At 48.7% G+C, this 19,180-nt stretch overlaps 1 protein-coding gene across 1 annotated transcript in view; it reads left to right on the forward strand.

Moving 5' to 3' along the window:
- Positions 1 to 1,653: 1,653 nt before the first annotated feature.
- RNF13 (ring finger protein 13) overlaps positions 1,654 to 19,180 on the forward strand; it is a 370,693-nt gene continuing 353,166 nt past the window's right edge. The window contains exon 1 of the mRNA XM_038750328.1: positions 1,654 to 1,726. The gene's annotated coding sequence lies outside the window, so the exon portion shown is untranslated. The remainder of the gene's footprint in view (positions 1,727 to 19,180) is intronic.

The raw sequence follows: 19,180 nt of genomic DNA on the forward strand, positions 1-19,180 counted from the left end.
CAGACAACAGATATGTACAAGTAAAATAAATAAAGAGAGTAACAAATCCCCTCCTACCTCCTACCTCACCTCCCTTCTCTCCTTCTCCAGCCCATCCCACACCCTCCGCCGCTAATCTCCTCACCAGGTCTCGCTCTCGCCCGTCCCGCCATCGACCCCCGGCCCACGTCCTCCCCGGGGCCCGGAATGCCCTCCCTCTGCCCCTCCCCCAAGCTAGCTCTCTTCCTCCCTTCAAGGCCCTGCTGAGAGCTCACCTCCTCCAGGAGGCCTTCCCAGACTGAGCCCCTTCCTTCCTCTCCCCCTCGTCCCCCTCTCCATCCCCCCATCTTACCTCCTTCCCTTTCCCACGGCACCTGTATATATGCATATATGTTTGTACATATTTATTACTCTATTTATTTATTTTATTCGTACCTATCTATTCTATTTATTTTATTTTGTTAGTATGCTTGGTTTTGTTCTCTGTCTCCCCCTTTTAGACTGTGATCCCACTGTTGGGTAGGGGCCGTCTCTATATGTTGCCAATTTGTGCTTCCCAAGCGCTTAGTCCAGTGCTCTGCACATAGTCAGCGCTCAATAAATACGATTGATGATGATAAAATATGTCCAAACATATATACAGGGGCCGTGGGGAAGGGAAGGAGGTACACTGCCTGTGTACAGTAGTACCTAGTCCAGTGCTAAGCGCTTAGTCCAGTGCTCTGCACACAGTAAGCACTCAATAAATACGATTGATGATGATAAAATATGTCCAAACATATATACAGGGGCCGTGGGGAAGGGAAGGAGGTACACTGCCTGTGTACAGTAGTACCTAGTCCAGTGCTAAGCGCTTAGTCCAGTGCTCTGCACACAGTAAGCACTCAATAAATACGATTGATGATGATGAAATATGTCCAAACATATATACAGGTGCTGTGGGGAAGGGAAGGAGGTACACTGCCTGTGTACAGTAGTACCTAGTCCAGTGCTAAGCGCTTAGTCCAGTGCTCTGCACACAGTAAGCACTCAATAAATACGATTGATGATGATAAAATATGTCCAAACATATATACAGGGGCCGTGGGGAAGGGAAGGAGGTACACTGCCTGTGTACAGTAGTACCTAGTCCAGTGCTAAGCGCTTAGTCCAGTGCTCTGCACACAGTAAGCACTCAATAAATACGATTGATGATGATAAAATATGTCCAAACATATATACAGGGGCCGTGGGGAAGGGAAGGAGGTACACTGCCTGTGTACAGTGGTGCTTAGTCCAGTGCTCTGCACACAGTAAGCGCTCAATAAATACGATTGATGACGATGAAATATGTACAAACATATATACAGGGGCTGTGGGGAAGGAGGCACACTGCCTGTGTACAGTAGTGCTTAGTCCAGTGCTCTGCACACAGTAAGCGCTCAATAAATACGATTGACTGACTGACGACGCTGGGCCTGTCATGGCGGCCTCCCGCCCGCCTCCCTCCCGCCTCCCGCCCGGCCCCTGACGGACGTCCCGCTCCGCCAATCGGCGCCGGCGCCCCGGCGCCGTCCGCCAATGGCAGCGCCGGGTTCGTCTCGCCCCGCCCCTGCTCGCGCTCCCTCCCTCCCCACGTGGGAGGGCGCGGGCCCCGCCCCAGTGTCATGGCGTCGGCTTAGGGCCTGCCCCACGACGCCCCCGCCCTCCTCCCTCCTCCCTCTCCATCCCCTCAGCGTCTCCCTGCGCGGCCTCCCGTCTGTGACAGGTAAGAGCCGCCCTCTCTTTCCCCCCCTCTCTCCCCTCCAACAACCTTCAGAAGCAGTGTGGCTCAGGGGGAAGAGCCCGGGCTTGGGACTCACAGGTCGTGGGTTCGAATCTTACTTGTACTCGAATTTTACTTGTCCATCTCTATCCTATTTATTTTATTTTGTTAGTATGTTTGCTTTTGTTCTCTGTCTCCCCCTTTTAGACTGGGAGCCCACTGTTGGGTTCACTCCACAGAGGAGGGCTCACCTCCTCCAGGAGGCCTTCCCAGACTGAGCCCCTTCCTTCCTCTCCCCCTCGTCCCCCTCTCCATCCCCCCCATCTTACCTCCCTCCCTTCCCCACAGCACCTGTATATATGGATATATGTTTGTACATATTTTTTTACTCTATTTATTTATTTAATTTATTTGTACATATCTATTCTATTTTATTTTGTTAGTATGTTTGGTTTTGTTCTCTGTCTCCCCCTTTTAGACTGGGAGCCCACTGTTGGGTTCACTCCACAGAGGAGGGCTCACCTCCTCCAGGAGGCCTTCCCAGACTGAGCCCCTTCCTTCCTCTCCCCCTCGTCCCCCTCTCCATCCCCCCCATCTTACCTCCCTCCCTTCCCCACAGCACCTGTATATATGGATATATGTTTGTACATATTATTTTTTACTCTATTTATTTATTTATTTTATTTATTTGTACATGTCTATTCTATTTTATTTTGTTAGTATGTTTGGTTTTGTTCTCTGTCTCCCCCTTTTAGACTGTGAGCCCACTGTTGGGTAGGGACTGTCTCTATATGTTGCCAATTTGTACTTCCCGAGCGCTTAGTACAGTGCTCTGCACATAGTAAGCGCTCAATTAATACGATTGATGATGATGATGATGTTGGGTAGGGACTGTCTCTATATGTTGCCAATTTGTACTTCCCAAGCGCTTAGTACAGTGCTCTGCACATAGTAAGCGCTCAATTAATACGATTGATGATGATGATGATGATGATGATGAATCCCGCCTCCGCCACTGGTCAGCCGGGGGACTTTGGGCAAGTCACTTCATTCTCTGGGCCTCAGTCACCTCATCTGTCAAATGGGGATGAAGACTGTGAGCCCACTGCGGGACAGTCTGATCACCTTGGGACCTCCCCAGCGCTTAGAACAGTGCTCTGCACTGTATATATGTTTGTGCATATTTAATGAGAAGCAGCGTGGCTCAGTGGAAAGAGCCCGGGCTTTGGAGTCAGAGGTCATGGGTTCAAATCCCGGCTCTGCCAATTGTCAGCTGGGTGACTTTGGGCAAGTCACTTCACTTCTCTGTGCCTCAGTTACTTCATCTGTAAAATGGGGATTAAGACCGTGAGCCCCCCGAGGGACAACCTGATCACCTTGTAACCTCCCCAGCGCTTAGAACAGTGCTTTGCACATAGAAAGTGCTTAATAAATGCCATTATTATTATTATATTTATTACTCTATTTTACTTGTACATATCTAGTCTATTTTATTTTGTTAGTATGTTTGGTTTTGTTCTCTGTCTCCCCCTTCTAGACTGTGAGCCCACCCTTGGGTAGGGACTGTCTCTATGTGTTGCCAACTTGGACTTCCCAAGCGCTTAGTACAGTCCTCTGCACACAGTAAGCGCTCAATAAATACGATTGATTGATAGTAAGTGCTTAATAAATGCCATTATTATTGTTATTATTATGCCCTTATGCAACTACCACCTGGAGCCCCAGCTTCTGGGCATCCAGCACCTTGGAGCCCCAGCTCCTGGGCAGGTACCACCTGGAGCCCCAGCTCCTGGGCAGTGCCACTGTAGAGCCCCAGCCCCTGGACAGCTGCCACCCTGGAGCCCCACCTCTTGGGCAGTTGGCATCCTGGAGCTCCAGTTCCTGGGCAGCTGCCACCCTAGAGACCCAGGTCCTGGGCAGTTGCCGCCCTGGAGCCCCAGTTCCTGGGTAGCTGCCACCCTGGAGCCCCAGTTCCTGGGCAGCTGCCACCCTGGAGCCCCAGTTCCTGGGCAGCTGCCACCCTGGAGCCCCAGTTCCTGGGCAGCTGCCGCCCTGGAGCCCCAGTTCCTGGGCAGTTGCCACCCTGGAGCCCCAGTTCCTGGGCAGCTGCCACCCTGGAGCCCCAGTTCCTGGGCATTTGGCATCCTGGAGCCCCAGCTCCTGGGCAGGTACCACCCTGGAGCCCCAGCTCCTGGACATCCAGCACCCTGGAGCCCCAGCTCCCGGGCAGGTGCCACCCTTGAGCCCCAGCTCCTGGGCATCCGGCACCCTAGAGTCCCAGCTTCTGGGCATCTGGCACCCTGGAGCCGCAGCTCCTGGGCAGCTGCCACCCTGGACCCCCAGATCCTGGGCAGCTGCCACCCTAGAGCCCCAGCTCCAGGGCAGGTGCCACCCTAGAAACCCAACTCCTGGTCAGGGCCATCCTAGAGCCCCAGCTCCTGGACAGATGGCATCTTGGAGCCCCAGCTCCTGGGCAGTTGGCATCCTGGAGCCCCAGCTCCTGAGCAGGTGCCACCCTGGAGCCCCAGCTCCTGGGCAGTTGGCATCGTGGAGCCCCAGCTCCTGGACATCCAGCACCCTGTAGCTCCAGCTCATGGGCATTTGGCATCCTGGAGCCCCAGCTCCTGGGCAGGTACCACCCTGGAGCCCCAGCTCCTGGACATCCAGCACTCTGGAGCCCCAGCTCCCGGGCAGGTGCCACCCTCGAGCCCCAGCTCCTGGGCATCCGGCACCCTAGAGTCCCAGCTTCTGGGCATCTGGCACCCTGGAGCCGCAGCTCCTGGGCAGCTGCCACCCTGGACCCCCAGATCCCGGGCAGCTGCCACCCTAGAGCCCCAGCTCCGGGGCAGGTGCCACCCTAGAAACCCAACTCCTGGTCAGGGCCATCCTAGAGCCCCAGCTCCTGGACAGATGGCATCTTGGAGCCCCAGCTCCTGGGCAGTTGGCATCCTGGAGCCCCAGCTCCTGAGCAGGTGCCACCCTGGAGCCCCAGCTCCTGGGCAGTTGGCATCGTGGAGCCCCAGCTCCTGGACATCCAGCACCCTGTAGCTCCAGCTCATGGGCAGTTGGCATCCTGGAGCCCCAGCTCCTGGACATCCAACACCCTGGAGCTCCAGCTCCTGTGCAGGTACCACCCTGGAGCCCCAGCTCCTGTACAGGTAACACCCTGGAGCCCCAACTCCTGAGCAGCTGGCATCGTGGAGCCCCAGCTCCTGGGCAGCTGGCATCTGCTTAGTTAAGCGCTTAGTACAGTACTCTGCACACAGTAAGTGCCCAATAAATACGATTGAATGAATGAATCCTGGAGCATCAGTTCCTAGGCAGCCGGCACCCTAGAACCTCAGCTCCTGGGTAGCTGGCACCCTGGAGCCCCAGCTCCTGGGCATCCAGTACCCTAGAGCCCCAGCCCTAGTGTCCCTTGGTTTTGTTCTCTGTGTCCCCCTGTTAGACTGTGAGCCCACTGTTGGGTAGGGACTGTCTCTATATGGTGCCAGCTTGTACTTCCCAAGCGCTTAGTACAGTGCTCTGCACTCAATAAATACGATTGATTGATTGATTACACCCACCACCCCTGCGCCCCAGAGCCTCATCCCTTGTGTGCGTTAGCATCCTAGAGCCCCAGCCTCTCTGCCTCTGTGCCTCCAGCCCCTGGGCACCAGTGCCCGAGAGCCCCAGACCCCCAAAGCCCCAACTCTTCTGTAGCCAGTACCCAGCCCCCCTGCACTTCGACCCCAGTACATCCAACTCCCACGCACCCCAGCACCCTGGTCCTTGCCCCCGGCCATCCCTGTGTCCCGACTCTTCCGCTCCTGGCGTCGTTTTCCAGCACCCCGACCCTTTCCAGCTTCCCCCATTCCACAAAATCCTCCTGGAGGTGCCCTCGGTCTGCCCGCCGAGGCCCTGGGCCGTCACTCTGGCTGAGCTCACTACGAGAGATGGAGGTCGCGTGTGTCGGCGTCGCTTGGTTGCTGAGGCGGAGTGGTTGACCAAGCCTAATGCGGGGAACTTCGGGCCAAAAGGGATTTTTGAGTTGTTTCTCCCCCTCCTTCTCCATCCTCTAGAAGTAGTAGAGGAGGGGGAGCGTTTCGAGGGTGCCGTGGTGAAACGTAGTCATTAGGGCCAGAGCCGGATTTAAAATGATCTGCCCGATGCCCTCACCTTACTGTGATGATATGATACTATCCTATTTATTTTATTTTGTTGGTATGTTTGGTTCTGTTCTCTGTCTCCCCCTTTTAGACTGTGAGCCCACTGTTGGGTAGGGACTGTCTCTATGTGTTGCCAATTTGTACTTCCCAAGCGCTTAGTACAGTGCTCTGCACATAGTAAGCGCTCAATAAATACGATTGATTGATTGATACCGTTGATATAATAGTGGCGGTATTATCTCAAAGGAGTATCTCGTTGTAGGAATGGAAAATTATCGAGGCTGTCTTGGGGTAAGGTCACTTCTCTGATGACCTAAACACCGCCTTTAAATCACCAGTCGTATTTATTGAGCGCTTACTGTGTGCAGAGCACTGTGCTAAGCACTTTAAAGTCAGATCAGGTTGGTGATTCATTTTAGTTGGTGTGTAAGAATGGCGGGCTTTTATGACCCTGGTGCGGGGTAGGCATATCAACCTCCCCCCAGACCAGAAGCTCACTGTTGGCAGGGATTGTGTCTCCCAAGCGCTCAGTACAGTGCTCTGCACGTAGCAGCGCTCAATAAATCCAATTTTTTGATAGGTATTGAAATGGAGGTACAGCTTGGAATACCCACCAACCCACTCACCAGGCCCTGATAGTTATGGGCACAGTTCCTGTCATGGCCATCCACATGTAGGGTCAGATATAAACAATCTAGGAGGATTTGTTCATCGGAAAATTAGTTTTGCCCCTTTGTTTCAGTGCCCTGAGTAGCCGCCCAGGTCACTGCTCCCAAAACCCGCCCTGGGAATGGGAATAAATGCGATCAGTGGTATTTATTGAGGGCTTACTGTGTGCGCGGAGCTCTGTACTAAGCGCTTGGGAGAGCCCAATAGAAAAGAAGTGATAGGCGCGTGCAGTAGCATTCAGTGTGGTAGGGAGTTCTCGGGATGGAAACAGAGTCTGCACGGTGTGTGACGTTGTGGGGTGTGCGTCTTGATGGCTTACCCAAGAGTGACTGGAAGCTCCTTATGGGCAGGAAACATGTCTGCTAATTCAGTTGTATTGGACTCTCCCAAGCGCTTAGTACAGTGCCCTGCACATAGTAAGTACCAATAAGTACCGTTAATTGAGTACTTCCTAAGGTAGTGGGCGAGAGGATCGAGGGGTGTAAGTGCTGGCTTCTTAATCCCCAAAGTGGCATGTACCATAACTTCATTAAAATGACTTTTTTAAAGGTATTTAAGTGCTTACTCTGTGCCAGGCACTGTACTAAGCTCTGGGGTGAAGATAAGCTAATCAGGTTGGACACAGTCCATATCCCACATGGGGCTCACGGTCTTCATTTTCATTTTACAGACGAGGTAACTGAGGCCCAGAGAAGTGAAGTGACTTTCCTCCGGTCACCCAGCAGGGAAAATGGGGATTAAGACTGTGAGCCCCACGTGGGACAACCTGATTACCTTGTATCTACCCCCTCCCAGCACTTAGAACAATGCTCGGCACATAGTAAGCGCTAAACAAATATTATTATTATTATTACTAAGCACTGGGGTAGATACAAGCTAATCAGGTTGGACACAGTCCATGTCCCACATGGAGCTCGAGATCTTCATCCCCATTTTCCAGATTCATTCATTCATTCAATTGTATTTATTGAGCGCTTACTGTGTGCAGAGCACTAAGCGCTTGGGAAGTACAAGTTGGCAACATATAGAGACGGTCCCTACCCAACAGCAGGCTCACAGTCTAGATGAGGGAGCTGAACCCAGGCAATAATAATAATAATGATGATAGTATTTGTTAAACGCGTACTATGTACCAAGCACTGTTCTAAGCGCTGGGATAGATTCAAGGCAATCAGGTTGTCCCACATGGGGCACACAGTCTTAATCCCCATTTTTTACAGATGAGGTAACTGAGTCACAAAGAAGTCAAGTGGCTTGTCCACGGTCACACAACAGACAAGTGGCAGAGCTGGGAGTAGAACTCAGGTCCTTCCTCTCTGAGGGGATCTTAGGTGTTCAGCGGCGTCGGAGATGCTGATAGCGGCCAACGAAGGTAGGGACTGTCTCTATATGTTGCCAATTTGTACTTCCCAAGCGCTTAGTACAGTGCTCTGCACACAGTAAGCGCTCAATAAATACGATTGATGATGATGATGATGGATTGAATCAGTTTCTCACCTGTGAGCTGGTTTGGGCGGTAAGCAGAAATAGGAAGGGTTGAAAGGAGCAGCAGTCTCATCTTGGCTCAGAAGAGAGCTCTGTCCACTAAGAAAAGCAGCCTGGCCGAGCATGGGCCGGGAGTCGCAAGGCCCTGGGTTCTAATCCCAGCTCCGCCACTTTTCTGCTGTGCCACCTTGGACAAGTCACTTCACTTCTCTGGGCCTCAGTTTCATCATCTGGAAGATGGGAGTTAAAGACCGTGAGCCCCACGTGGGACACGGACCTTGTCCAACCTGATTGTCTTGTATCTACCCTAGCACTTAGTCATAATAATTGTGGTGTTAAGCGCTTACTGTGTGCCAGGCACTGTACTAAGTGCTGGGATGGATACAGACAAATCGGGTTGGGCCTAGTTCCTTTAATTAATTAATTAATGGTGGCATTTGTTAAGCGCTTACTATATGCAAAGCACTGTTCTAAGCGCTGGGGGGATACAAGGTGATCAGGTTGTCCCACATGGGGCTCCCAGTCTTCATCCCCATTTGTCAGATGAGGGAACTGAGGCTCAGAGAATTAATTAAGTAATGGTGGCATTTGTTAAGCGCTTACTATGCGCAAAGCACTGTTCTAAGCGCTGGAAGTGAAGTGACTCGCCCAAAGTCACCCAGCTGACAGTTGGCGGAGCCAGGATTAGAACCCCTGACCTCTCACTTAATCCCCATTTTTCAGATGAGGAAACTGAGGCGTGGAGAAGTGAAGTGACTTGCTCAAGGTCACCCAGCAGACAAGTGGCAGAGTCAGGATTAGAACCCATGACCTTTTGACTCCCAAGGTCCTGCTGTATCCACTGTGCCATGCTGCTTCCCCAACAGTACAGTTCTTAACAAATACCATTAAAAAAAGAGAGGAAGAAGAGGGTGGGATGGTGATTTGGAGCTACCCAGCAGAGAGGCCCCAGAAGAGAGTACCACCAGAGGCACTTGATGATGATGATGATGGTGGCATTTATTCAGCGCTTACTATGTGCAAAGCACTGTTCTAAGCGCTGGGGAGGTTACAGGGTGATGAGGTTGTCCCCCGGGGGGCTCACAGTCTTCATCCCCATTTTCCAGATGAGGGAACCGAGGCCCAAAGAAGTGAAGTGACTTGCCCAAAGTCACACAGCTGACAATTGGCAGAGTCAGGATTTGAACCCACGACCTCTGACTCCAAAGCCCGGGCTCTTTCCGCCGAGCCATGCTGCTTCTCACTTGTAATGTGATCTTAGCACTTATCCCAGCTCTGCCACTTGTCTGCTGTTTGACCTTGGGTGAGTCACGTAACTTCTCTGGGCCTCAGTTACCTCATCCGTATTGAGGCTGAGAGTGTGAGCCCCACATGGGACAGGAACTGTGTCCAGCCTGATTTGCTTGTATCCAGTGCTGAGTACAGTGCCTGGCACATAGTAAGCGCTGAACAAATACCATAATAATAATGTATTTATCTGCTATTTGTGTTTATTGTTTGTAGATGGTAGGTGGTTTCGACAGATCTGCCTGCCCCTGCCAATGTCACTTTTACTGCTTTTTGTGCGATGCATGATACGATGCCCTGCCCGCACAAGAGGTCTCGGTCAGTATGGGTGACCAGGTGTCATTTCCAGGTGCCCAGAGGGCAAATCCACTTATTTGGTCACTCCAGAAAGGTGTTGGACAGGAAGGTATGAGGTTAATGGCATTTCCTTCCATGATTTTTTCTTCAGTCCCCTCTCCTCCTCCTCCCCAGCTAGTGGTGCTTGTAAAGGGAATGTATTCTCTTGAGCTACGCTGCGGCGTCATCTCCGACCCATAGCGACGCCACGGGCGCATCTCTCCCCGAAACTCCCCACCGCCGTCCGCAATCGTTCTGGTAGCGAATCCAGAGAGTTTCCTTGGCCAGAATACGGAAGGGGTTGACCATTCTCGTCTTCTGCGCGGTAAGCTCGAGTCTCCTGCCTCGACTCTCTCCTGTGCCGCTGCTGCTCAGCGGAGGGGAGCTTTGACTTGTAGCAGGTTACCGTCCGCTCGCTAGCCACTGGCCAAGCTAGGAATGGAACGGACGGGCCTCCGCTTGACTCTCCCTCCCATAGTCGAGACTGGTCGAGGACTGGAAACTCTCCAGGTGCGACCCCGAGAGGGCCGTAAAGTCTTGATGTTCGGCAAGGGCCGGAAATAAGCTCGTTTTAGTCCCTGGTAGTGAGACTTTTGCCGCTCAGTTTGACCGCGATCGAACCGGCACGGGTGGATGAAGAGAGGGGAACGAAAGACAGGACTGAAAGCGAAGTCACGCGGTTCCACTTTTCAAGGGTTAATTCTGGACAGTCACATTTTTGTAAAGGGAAAGGAGTTCAAAATAGCAGCATCAATCAATCAATCAATCGTATTTATCGAGCAGGGAACGAAAGACAAGACTGAAAGCGAAGTCACGCGATTCCACTTTTCAAGGATTAATTCTAGACAGTCACATTTTTGTGAAGGGAAAGGAGTTCGAAATAGGAGCATCAATCAGTCAATCAGTCAATCAATCGTATTTATTGAGCAGGGAACGAAAGACAAGACTGAAAGCGAAGTCACGCGATTCCACTTTTCAAGGATTAATTCTAGACAGTCACATTTTTGTGAAGGGAAAGGAGTTTGAAATAGCAGCATCAATCAATCAGTCAATCGTATTTATCGAGCAGGGAATGAAAGACAAGACTGAAAGCGAAGTCACGCGATTCCACTTTTCAAGGATTAATTCTGGACAGTCACATTTTTGTAAAGGGAAAGGAGTTCGAAATAGCAGCATCAATCAATCAATCAATCGTATTTATCGAGCAGGGAACGAAAGACAAGACTGAAAGCGAAGTCACGCGATTCCACTTTTCAAGGATTAATTCTGGACAGTCACATTTTTGTAAAGGGAAAGGAGTTCGAAATAGCAGCATCAATCAATCAATCAATCAATCGTATTGAGCAGGGAACGAAAGACAAGACTGAAAGCGAAGTCACGCGATTCCACTTTTCAAGGATTAATTCTAGACAGTCACATTTTTGTAAAGGGAAAGGAGTTCGAAGTAGCAGCATCAATCAATCAGTCAATCGTATTTATTGAGCAGGGAACGAAAGACAAGACTGAAAGCGAAGTCACGCGATTCCACTTTTCAAGGATTAATTCTGGACAGTCACATTTTTGTAAAGGGAAAGGAGTTCGAAATGGGAGCATCAATCAGTCAATCAATCAATCAATTGTATTTATTGAGCAGGGAACAAAAGACAAGACTGAAAGCGAAGTCACGCGATTCCACTTTTCAAGGATTAATTCTAGACAGTCACATTTTTGTAAAGGAAAAGGAGTTCGAAATAGCAGCATCAATCAGTCAATCAATCAATCGTATTTATTGAGCAGCGAACGAAAGACAAGACTGAAAGCGATGTCACGCGATTCCACTTTTCAGGGATTAATTCTGGACAGTCACATTTTTGTGAAGGGAAAGGAGTTCGAAGTAGCAGCATCAATCAATCAATCAATCGTATTTATTGAGCAGGGAACGAAAGACAAGACTGAAAGCGAAGTCACGCGATTCCACTTTTCAAGGATTAATTCTGGACAGTCACATTTTTGTAAAGGGAAAGGAGTTCGAAATAGGAGCATCAATCAGTCAATCAATCAATCGTATTTATTGAGCAGGGAACGAAAGACTGAAAGCGAAGTCATGCGATTCCACTTTTCAAGGATTAATTCTAGAGTTACATTTTTGTAAAGGGAAAGGAGTTCGAAATAGCAGCATCAATCAATCAATCAATCAATCGTATTGAGCAGGGAACGAAAGACAAGACTGAAAGCGAAGTCACGCGATTCCACTTTTCAGGGATTAATTCTAGACAGTCACATTTTTGTGAAGGGAAAGGAGTTCGAAATAGCAGCATCAATCCATCAATCAATCGTATTTATTGAGCACTTACTGTGTGCAGAGCACTGTACTAAGCGCTTGGGAAGTACAAGTTGGCAACATATAGAGATGGTCCCTACCCAACAGTGGGCTCACAGTCTAGAAACATCACCAGTATTAATTGTAAAGGGAAAGGAGTTTGAAATAGCAGCATCACCAGTATTTATTGTGCTTTTATGTTGTGCGAAGACTCTACAATTGGGATCATTGAAGAAAGTCTAGGTTCCTTCCCTCAAGTGCTTAAATCGTCATCTTACCAGACCAAGCACGAGAGGACTTTCAGTCAGTTTACCTAGTATCATTAAGCGGTGGAACGTAGACTAGATGGTGCGGTCTCATCACCAAAAGAGAAAAGATGGGGCAGTGATTTGGCAGCTCGATCAGAGCTTTTAAAAGAGGGGGCCAGAACGATCATTCTGATAAGAAGTGAATTGACAGTAGAGTTGTTTTACTTCATTTAGGGTTAGGTACTTCTATGTACCGGGCACTGTACTAAGTGCTGGGCTAGATAGACGCTAATCAGGTTGGACACAGTCCACGTCCCACACGGGGCTCAAAGTCTGAATCTCCATTTTACAGACGAGACAACTGAGACACAGAGGAGTGAGTGAGGTGACTTGCCCCAGGTCACCCAGCACATAAGCGACAGCACCACTGCCACAGAGAAGGAGCGTGGCTCAGTGGAAAGAGCCCGGGCTTTGGAGTCAGAGGTTGTGGGTTCAATTCTCGGCTCTGCCAGTTGTCAGCTGTGTGACTTTGGGCAAGTCGCTTCACTTCTCTGGGCCTCATTTACCTCATCTGTGAAATGGGGAGAAAGATTGGGAGCCCCCCGTGGGACAACCTGATCGCTTTGTAACCTTCTCAGTGCTTGGAACAGTGCTTTGCACATAGTAAGCGCTGAATAAATGCCATCATTATTATTTTTATTACCATTACCAGTAATACTACCACTCCTGCCACCACTTCTACTACCACTACGAGAAGCAGTGTGGCTTAGTGGATAGAGGCACCGACCCGGGATTTAGAAGCACCTGGGTTCTCATCCCCGCTCCGCCACGTGTCTGCTGCGTGACCTCGGGCAAGTCCCTTCACTTCTCTGGGCCTCAGGGACCTCATCTGGAAAATGGGGATTAAGACTGTGAGCCCAATGTGGGACAGGGACTGTGTCCAGACTGATCAACTTGCATCTACTCCAGCGCTTAGAACAGTGTTTAGCGCATAGTAAGCGCTTGACAAGTACCATTATGACCGCTGCTGCTGGCACCACCGCCATTACTAATACCACTAATGCTACTAATAATACTATGAGAAGCAGCTTGGCTCAGTGGAAAGAGCCCAGGCTTGTAAGCCAGCGGTCGTGGGTTCTAATCCCGGCTCCGCTACCTGTCCGCCGTGTGACCTTGGGTAAGCCACTTCACTTCTGTGTGCCTCAGTTCCCTCGTCTGTTAAATGGGGATTAAGACTGTGAGCCCCACGTGGGACAACCTGATGACCTTGCATCTACCCTAGTGCTGAGAACAGTGCTTGGCACATAGTAAGGGCTTAACAAATGCCGTAATAATAATTATTCTGATTATTGTTACTACCCCCACCACGAATACTCGCACTACCACCACTACTGTTACTTCTGTGTCGGAGGAGTGAGGTCCGATTCCAGCTTTCATGCTACAGCGACTAAGGCACGGGCCGTGGAAGATCATTTTGTTTTCTTACTCGATCCTACTGCTGCGGAACTTCTTCTTGCTAGGCTTCCGTGAAGGCAGCCTCGAGGAGAGCATACTCCGAAGAAGCAGAGGCAGGAGAGAAAATAAATTCCTGCTGTCACTGTAGACTTATCATGGCCATCACATCCTATTGCAAGAATGTCAGCTAATTCTCCATTCATTCATTCATTCATTCAATCATATTTATTGAGCTCTTACTGTGTGCAGAGCACTGTACTAAGCGCTTGGGAAGTACAAGTTGGCAACACATAGAGACCGTCCCTACCCAACAACGAGCTCTCAGCCTAGAAGTCTGCCCAGACCCAGTAAATCGATGGTATCGATTGAGCGCTAACTGTGTGCAGAGCATTGGAGCGTGGCTCAATGGAAAGAGCACAGGCTTTGGAGTCAGAGGTCATGGGTTCGAATCCCGGCTCTGCCACGTGTCTGCTGTGTGACCTTGGCAAGTCACTTAACTTCTCTAGCCTCAGTTACCTCATCTGTAAAATGGGGATGAAGCATGTGAGCCCCACGTGGGACAACCTGATCACCTTGTATCCCCCCCAGCGCTTAGAACAGTGCTTTGCTCATAGTAAGCGCTTAACAAATGCCATTATTATTATTATTACAACAGAGTTGGTAGACGTGTTTCCTGCCCACAGCCATTTATTGTTGTAGTGTACTCTTGCAAGTGCTTAGTACAGTGCTGTGTGCACAGTGAGTGCTGTTATGAACTCTTAGCCTAGGTGACTCCATTTAGCTCAAGGACTTAGCCTAAGTGACTCCATTTTGACCAAGGACTACCTTTTGTCAGTATTGAGCAAGAAGTTCCTGTAAATAAGACATCTTAGGAGTTCCTGCTCGAGCAAACCGAGTAAACTGGACGTTGCTGTAAAACTGTTACATTCCCTGTGAGTCTGATTGAAGGGGCAATAAAGGCTGCAGTGGGAGATGGGATCGGGGCTGTTTGTCACTCGTACCCCATTGGGGTGAACGGGCGGACAGCCACTTTTCCGCCTTTCTGCCCCGGTGACTTGTCCCTTTCGAGTCTTTCTTCCTTTGACCCTACCAGGGTCTTGTGACACCCTCGCTCACAACTCTGCCCTCCATCCTCCCACTAGTCAGTCGTACCCCACTGGGGTGAACGGACTCGTCGGGACTTCACATTTCCAACGGTGCTCAATAAATACAACCGAATGAATGAACGAACAAGCCGACTCGAGTAAACCAAAGTGCTGAATTTGAGTATAAAGCCATAAGCGCCAACTCTCGCGGGCATTGAGATGTTTTTGTAACCACCTGGTAATTTCTGCTGTGAGAAAATTAACCTGGAAGAGGTTGCTTTGATGTCTAGGCCTTGTTCAGTCAGTGATCGGTACTTTGTGCTCCCTTTACTCCTTTTTATTCGGGTCAGTTTTGGAAGGAATTTCTACAGCCTCCCGAACCATGTTGCTCCACGAAAACCCAACTATCTGAGTAAATATTGCCTTACTAGAGAAAACAAATTTAAAATTAGAGAAAGTCACTTGAGCACAAGAACCTTGAACGAAGACCTTTAAATCGCTGAACACCAGGAACCTGAAATGGAGAGATTTTTAGTACAGTGTTCAGCACATAGTAAGCGCTTAATAAATAATATTGATTGATAGCTGTCTTTCTGAGCTGATCACGGACGGCTCATCCGATTAGCCTGAGTTCGGGAAAGGCCATATCAGATAGAGCTTTGGAAACAATCAGCAGTTCGGGGCGCATAAAAAGAGCTGTGATCTGGGAGAAAAGATTAGAAAACTACTCCTTGGTTTATGTCTGCTTCAAAAATAGAACAGACAACCTCTTTTTTTCATGGATGACAGGGTTGTGTAACCTTTGGGGAAAATCCCTTAATTATGAAAGGTCTGAGACGCTGTCTTCCTCTTGAGTAGGGAATGTGTCCGTTGTACCATACTGTCCTGAGCACTTAGTACAGTGCTTTGTATGCAAGAAGAGCTCAATAAATACGATTGAATGAATGAACCAAAAGCCCGCTTTAAAAGAAATGTGCCTATTTATTGACTAAACATGAAATTGTTTTTGAGGAATGACCATTGGGGGTTGATTTTAATGCACTAAGAGTCCATAAAACAGAGAAATAGGTCTTGAGCTTTACTATTATTGTTATATTTATATTGAAGTGCTTATTGTGTGCCAAGCACTGTTCTAAACATTAGGGTAGATACGAGATAATCAGGTTGGAAACAGGTCCTGTCCTGCATGGGGCTCACAGTCGGAGTAGGAAGAAGAAAAACACCGACGGACCGTGTTTGTTTTTCTTAAGAAAAAAATTGACACGGTAAATGTACATGTGACTATAAAAAGTTAATTTAGACATGCAGTCAAGCAAAAGGGAATGTAATCTGAGTTGGATGAATATGTCAAGTCTGAGGACAGTCTATTCCCTAAAATCAGGGAGTTGCTGGGTACAACTACAAATTCTAGCAATTTATCAGGCTACAAATTCTAGCATCCCTATAAGGAGTTTGAAACGGACCAAAATTCAATTGCCCTGGAATTTAAGAGTAATTGTAAGAGGGCAGGGATTCACGGGCTCATGGGAAGATGAAGTTCTACGGGGTACTAAGCGCTTAACAGATACCATTATTATGATTATTATTATTATTACTCTATCCTTCAGAGGGGACCAGTAATTACAAGGCAAGCAGAATGGAGAACTCAGCTTTTAGACTGTCTAATAATAATAATGATGGTAATTGTTAATCGCTTACTATGTGTCAGGCACCGTTCTAAGCGCTGGGGTGGATAGAAGCTCATCAGGTTGGACGCAGTCCATGTCCCACATGGGGCTCACAGGCTTAATCCCCATTTTACAGGCGAGGTAACTGAGGCCCAGAGAAGTGAAGCGACTTCCCCAAGGCCACACAGCAGACAAGTGGCAGAGCTGGGATTAGAACCCATGACCTCCTGACTCCCACGTCCGGGCTGTAACCATTACGCCATGGTGCTGCTAATTCTGTTGTACTCTCCCAAGCGCTTAGTACAGTGCTCTGCACACAGTAAGTGCTCAACAAATACTATCGAATGAATGAATGAAATAATAAATGCTCAGTAAATTCCACTGATTGATAACACACCACCTACGTTTTACACGGATGAAGAATAAAGAGGTGCGCATTTTTCTTTCTAGAGTTTGAGCCTGAAGAAATGGGGCCACACTTTCATTTTCAGTCACTAGCTTTTTTCTTGCGGCGAGAAAATGACCTTTATCGATGGAGAAAGACGAGCGTGGTACTCTCTCTCCAAACGCTCCTTGTTGTCATTGTCAGAGACCGAGTCCAGGGCCTCCCGAACTACCTATCTGACCGTAGGAAGGCCCTGGTTCTATTCTCATGTACGCTGGTGATATGAAATTGAAGGCCCAGAAAGTATAAAAAGAAAAGGCGGGTGTTCCCCTTTTCCGCGAAAGATTAGCATTTCAGATAAAATATTGTGTAGTCTTGGCAAGATATAAGAAGATATATATAATAAGATATAATGAGAAGCAGCGTGGCTCAGTGGAAAGAGCCCGGGCTTTGGAGTCAGAGGTGAGGGGTTCAAATCCCGGCTCCACCAGTTGTCAGCTGTGTGACTTTGGGCAAGTCACTTCACTTCTCTGGGCCTCAGTTGCCTCATCTGTAAATGGGGATGAAGACTGGGAGCCCCCTGTGGGACGAACTGATCACCTTGTAACCTCCCCAGTGCTTAGAATAGTGCTTTGCAGATAGTAAGCGCTTTATAAATGCCATCATTATTATTATTATATAATTTGTTTAGGTGACATGAGGGAATTCAGAAAGGATGGCAAAATTATCATCAAGTTGAGCTTGCATTTTTTCCTAATGAACGGCAACGGACTGGATCAGGTTCTGGACTTGAGAGATGTCACTGGTCAGAGGAAAGCGTGTGGCCTAATGGATAGACCGTGGGTCTGGAAGTTAGATGGATCTGGGTTCTAATCAATCAATCAATCAATCGTATTTATTGAGTGCTTACTGTGTGCAGAGCACTGTACTAAGTGCTTGGGAAGTCCAAGTTGGCAACATATAGAGACAGTCCCTACCCAACAGCGGGCTCACAGTCTGGAAGGGGGAGACAGAGAACAAAGCCAAACATACTAATAAAATAAATAGAATAGATATGTACAAGTAAAATAAATAAATAAATAGAGTAATAAATATGTACAAACATATATACACATATACAACCCCGGTTCTGCCACCTGTCTGCCGTGTGACCTTGAGTAAGTCACTTCTCGTAGTCTGTGTCTGCTACCCCATCTGTAAAAAAGGGGATTAAAACTATGATCCCCCGTCTACATGTTTTGCTTTGTTGTCTGTCTCCCCCTTCTAGACTGTGAGTCCGTTGTTGGCTAGGGACATGTTTCCCCCATATGTTGCCGACTTGTATTTCCCAAGTGCTTAGTACAGTGCTCTGCACACAGTAAGTGCTTAATAAATACGATTGAATCCCCATGTGGCACAGGGATTGTGTCCAACCTGATTACCTTGCTCTCAGTGTAGTACCTGGCACATAGTAAGCGCTTAACAACCTTGGAAAAAATTCCATCTTGGAGGAATGAGGTCAGCGTTTTATCAGCATTTATCACAAGAAGCAGCGTGGTTCAGTGGAAAGAGCCCGGGCTTTGGAGTCAGAGATCATGGGTTCAAATCCCGGCTCTGCCAATTGTCAGCTGTGTGACTTTGGGCAAGTCGCTTAACTTCTCTGAGGCCCAGAGAAGTGAAGTGACTTGCCTTAGGCCACACAACAGGCAAGTGTTAAAGGCTACACTGCTCCCTTATTCAGCATCATTGGTCTTTATTGAGTGGTTCATTCGTTCAGTCGTAATTATTGCGTGCTTACTGTGTGCACAGCACTGTACTAAGCGCTCGGGAGAGCTCTGCCACTTGTCTGCTCTGTGACTTGGGCAAGTCATGTATAACTTCTCTGTGCCTCAGTTACCTCACCTGTAAAATGGGGATTGAGACTGAACCCCATGTGGGACAGGGAGTGTAGCCAATCTGATTTGCTTGTATTTATCCCAGCACTTAGTACAGGGCCTGCCACATAGTACGTGCTTAACAGATGCCATAATTATTGTTATTATAGCAACACAAAAATAAACAGACATGTTCTTTTAGACTGTGAGCCCACTGGTGGGTAGGGACTGTCTCTATATGTTGCCAACTTGTACTTCCCAAGCGCTTAGTACAATGCTCTGCACACAGTAAGCGCTCAATAAATACGATTGATGATGATATTCCCTGCTCACAATAATAATAATGATGATAATTAGGGCATTAAGCCTTTACTATGTGTCAGGCACCGTTCTAAGCGCTGGGGTGGATACAAGCAAATCCCTCATGGGGCTCACATCCTCAATCCCCATTTTCCAGATGAGGTAACAGAGGCCCAGTGAAGTGACTTGTCCAGGGTCATTCATTCAGTCGAGCACTTACTGTGTGCAGAGCACTGTGCT

Source organism: Tachyglossus aculeatus, chromosome 1 (assembly GCF_015852505.1).
Source record: "Tachyglossus aculeatus isolate mTacAcu1 chromosome 1, mTacAcu1.pri, whole genome shotgun sequence".
Lineage (NCBI taxonomy): Eukaryota > Metazoa > Chordata > Mammalia > Monotremata > Tachyglossidae > Tachyglossus > Tachyglossus aculeatus.